Source organism: Myotis lucifugus, unplaced genomic scaffold (assembly GCF_000147115.1).
Source record: "Myotis lucifugus unplaced genomic scaffold, Myoluc2.0 scaffold_24, whole genome shotgun sequence".
In the NCBI taxonomy this organism is placed as follows: domain Eukaryota; kingdom Metazoa; phylum Chordata; class Mammalia; order Chiroptera; family Vespertilionidae; genus Myotis; species Myotis lucifugus.
In genome coordinates, this window is record NW_005871072.1 from 484,777 (window position 1) to 489,460 (window position 4,684).

General features: G+C 42.7%; 1 non-coding gene across 1 annotated transcript; it reads left to right on the forward strand.

The window, feature by feature from the left end:
- The first annotated feature begins 1,907 nt into the window (after positions 1 to 1,907).
- LOC111825408 lies at positions 1,908 to 2,035 on the forward strand. Its single transcript, XR_002828569.1, has one exon. It is a non-coding gene; the product is annotated as a small nucleolar RNA SNORA51 (small nucleolar RNA).
- Positions 2,036 to 4,684: the final 2,649 nt, after the last annotated feature.

Consider the following 4,684-nt stretch of genomic DNA (forward strand, 5'->3'; position numbering starts at 1 on the left):
CTCCCAATTTTTTTTGGGAGGCAGCTGAAAATTTTTGGTTGGCCTTGTTTCGGCAGGGCTTTCGTATTTTGTTTAAAAAAAAGAATTGGGAAGCTTGGTTTTAGATTAAGAAGCTCAAGTAAGGGAAAATCAGCAGTAACTAAAAACTGCATGTTTCGCGGGCTGTGCAGTCAGAGGGCTGGCTAGCGGAGTGGGGGAAGGGGGGAAGGGAGGGAGGAAATGGCAGACATCTGTAATACTATCGACAGTAAGAAATATTTTTTGAAAAGAAAAAAATTTTTGAAAAAGCCTTCTAGACACCATTTTATGAGCAATGTGCTCTAGTAAAACCCAAAGTAGAATTTGCATAGCATGTGAACGCAAAGGCTGATGGGAAAATGATATTCAAGAGGAAGTCCAAGATTAAAAGACAAACTTAAGTTTTCTTCCACTTACATTTGCTGAAAATTAGCTATTTACAGAGTAACCTGGGAAATTTTATTCAAACACTGGACCTTGGCAATGTCAATGAAAAGGGGGTTGCTTTTACCCGAGGTGGGCGGCACGCAGTTCTTCAGCATCTCTCTCTCTTCCTCCCAGTTTTTTTTGGGAGGCAGCTGAAATTTTTGGTGGCCTTGCTTAGGTGAGGCTTGTGAATGTTGTTTCAAAACAAAAGAATGAAGGCGCTCTAGTGCCTAACAGGAAGTGGGAACTTAAAACTCTCACCGCGTGTTCCAGGACACTCCCTAAGGAATGACGGAACAAGGTTGCACACTTACAAAGCGAACGGACACCTGGGAAAGGGGTGAGGGGCGCTGTGAAAGGGAGTAAGAGGAGTGCAGAGGGGAAAGGTGAGCAGGAGCAGGAGCTCGGAGGAGGGGGTTCGGGCGGGAGGATTGGGAGAGATCTATAACACTATCAACAATAAAAAGTATCTAGCTGGTTTGACTCAGTGGACAGAGCTTGGCCTGGGCCCTGGGGTGTCTGGGAGGCAGCGGATCGATGATTCTCTCTCATCATTGATGTTTCAATCCCTCTCTCCCTCCCTCTCCCTTCCTCTCTGAAATCAATAAAAACACTTTATTTAAAAAAAAAAATACTGCCCTGACTGGTTTGGCTCAGTGGATAGAGCGTCGGCCTGCGGACTGAAAGGTCCCAGGTTCGATTCCGGTCAAGGGCATGTACCTGGGTTGCGTGCACATCCCCAGTAGGAGGTGTGCCAGAGGCAGCTGATCGATGTTTCTCTCTCATCGATGTTTCTAACTCTCTATGCCTCTCCCTTCCTCTCTGTAAAAAATCAATAAAATATATTTAAATATATATATACATACTTCCTAGACAAGATTTCATGGTCAACTTCTAGTAAAACCAATGTAAAATTTGCATAGTATGTACATGAATGGTGAGGAAATCCCAGTTTAAAAAGGACAAACTTAAATGTCCTCCCACTTATATTTCTGAAGATTAGACAGCTATTTACAGAGTAACCGTAAATTTTTATCCAAGCACAACCGTGGCATGACATAGCCACCGTCAGCGTGAGAGGGGTTGCTTTTATCCGAGGAGAGTGTTACACAGCCAGCGGGCCTCTCTCTCTCCCAGTTTTTTTATTGGGTGTGATCAACATTTTTGGTGGCCTTGTTTCGGGAAGGCTTCTTTTGCTCAGAAAAAGGACTAAAAGGGTCTCAGTGCTAAGTTGTGAGGACCAGACCGGAAGTCGAAGTTACTGGTGTTAGTACAATAGTGAGTGATAACGAGGTTGAGGCTAACTTAGAACAGCTCTATCTTTTTAAAACGTGAAGACTGGGACAGAAAATAGCTTAACCACAAAAACACCCGGGCAAGGCTGTTGATGTAAATGCAAACGCTAGACGAGGAAATGACATTCAAGTGTGTACCGTGGAGGGGCACGGTTAAAAAACATCGTTGGCCTCCTGGTGCTGCCCACAGGCTGCGTCCTCACACCGACCGCACAGAACTAGGAGCAGAGTAAACCCTCCCACACACCGCAGCGCAGGCCCTCGGCCTGGTCTGTATTGTGAATGGGGAGACATTGGGGGAGAAAAAACACACATATTGTTGGTAAGTAACCACCAAATTCTTGTACTGAAACAGCTGGGTTACTCTGCACCTCGTTTCTCCCTTGACTTACCCACTGGCGTCAAGTAAACACCGGGGCACCCACCGCGCAGCTTAAAACCAAGTGTCAGGACTTAAAGCCCCCGGTGCCCTTTCCCAGTTACACACGCGGAACTTCCCTCCGAAGGGAGGGAACGCCGTCCTGAATCTTGTATTAGTAACTTTCCTAGTTGTTTTTATTTTTCACTTTCAGTTTAACAGCAAAGGAACAAGTCAAACTCAGACGTATAAACACACAAAACATAAAAACGCAAGCCTGATCCAGACGGCGGTTGGATCCCAGGCAGCCGAGTCCCCGCTCCGGCCCCTCCCGTTGAGGCGCGGCACCGTGTGAAGACGAAGACACTTCCGGGATCGAAAGCAAGGGGACTCGCCTTATTTACATACCCACAGTGCACCGCACCAAATCCAAGTTTCTAACGAAGAAACTTAACATTTTTTCCCGCTTATATCGTCTGAAAATTAGACTGCCATAACAGAGGAACCGGGCAACGTTTATCCGAGCGCTTATCTTGTCACAGATTAGACTCCGTCAGTGTAATGGGAGTTGCATTTGCTCGAGATGTGTGTTACAAACACTACTGATCTTCTCTCTGTCTCTCGCTCCCAATTTTTTGGGGGAGGCAACCAGATATTTGGTGGCCTTGTTTCGACAGGGCTGCTGTGTGTGTGGCATCTAAAAAAAAGATTAAGTTTAGCCAGTTTTCACTTTATAGCTTTCTGTTGCTTTAAAAGCCCCTGCTTCCAGTCAGTGTTGCTGTTGCAGAGAATCCCATGCTTGAGGGTGTTTTTTTTTCATCATCTCGCTCTTAGATTATAATAAGAGGGGGTTTTACACTCTTAGCCAATTAGGTTCGGCAAAAGAAAAGGAATTGGACAGATAAGAGAAACTGGTGAAACAAAATTTGGCTCACCTACAGCAGTCTTTGAGAACAGAACTTTGAACCAATTCAACAACAACCAAAAAAAGATGGTTAAGTAAAGTCTGTGAAACCTTGAAAGAACCGCACCTCAATGCATGTTGCTCAGAAAGGATTTTCCTTCCTACCCTGTTTAAAATTTCTTCCTGCCTTTCCTCCACGGTGTGTTCTTCATGCCTCTGCTGTGGCATAGCTCTGCCCTGCTCTGCCCTGTGTCTCCTGCCATTTCAGCTGGCGCCTGGCAGCATTTGCTCAGTGGCAGGGAGGTGTGAGGAGGTGGGGGTACGAAGACGGGAAGAGCACCTGGGTTTCTTTCCTCCCTCTGTACCTTTGGCTGCATCTCTAGCAGTAGCTGTGTAAGTTATGTGGCTGTCATTTGTCTTTGTTGGGTCCTCTACACCAAGAATGCCATAGACTGGAGGGCCTCAGCAGTCAGTAGTTGTTGCTCACAGGTCTGAAGCACGGGCCCATCGAGGCACGGGCAGATGGGGGTCTGGTGAGAGCCTGCTTTCTGGTTCACTTCTTTCTCTTCTCTATTTTGAATGTTTGCTTGGCTTCTCAACTTTGTTCTAATATTCTAATTTCTTTTTTATTTTGCATCATAGTTGGAGATAGTTTCCTTTCACAATGAATTCGGTTTGTCTTTGGAAAGCCGTCCAAAATAATCGTAGATGTCAGAATAAAATATAATTAGTTTTGCATTCATTTGGCACGTTTGGTTATGATGGTAGAGGTAAATGGGAATAAACATCTTACCTCAGTTGAACCTTTCAGTGTCTGTATTGTTTTGTTGGTTCCTTTTTCATTCAGCTAGTCCTTCAATTTATTTTTTAGTTCTCATGTAATAAAATGTGTGTATTCACTTTTTTCTCATATTGAAATTTATATTTAAAATAAAATAATCAGCAACCATAGGGATAATGTAGCTGGCATTTTTAATTTTATTTATTTTAAATTACCAGACTCATCATATAACTGCAATATTTTCACTCAAAAATATTTAAAATCATAAAATTATTTTAAAAACCAATTTACGGTTAATCTTTCAATAAAGACACTTCAAATTTTTCATTTTTGCCGAAACCGGTTTGGCTCAGTGGATAGAGCGTTGGCCTGAGGACTCAAGGGTCCCGGGTTCGATTCCGGTCAAGGGCATGTACCTGGGTTGCGAGCACATCCCCAGTGGGAGATGTGCAGGAGACAGCTGATCGATGTTTCTCTCTCATCGATGTTTCTAACTCTCTATCTCTCTCCCTTCCTCTCTGTAAAAGATCAATAAAATATATTTAAAAAAATTTTTTTTCACTTTTTCTGTTGTCTATTTCTAATAAACTAAAAATGTGCAGATTACATTCAGGTGTTCTAATGTTTTATAGAAGAATAGCATCCATGTGGCTATTTATTTTGAGCCACTGATCACACTAAGGCAATTTACAGATGATATATTCTAATTTTCTGCAACTAGTTTAATAAATAACAACAATACTGGAGTTAATAGTGCTATATATATACTCACTGGATACCTAAACTGCTTATAAACACATACCAGAAAGTAACTAATTAATGCCATTTGTTGATAATGATTTTAATTGCATGTAATAATATACCAAAGTGAATTGCAATATTCATTGTTAACCTTCATTTAA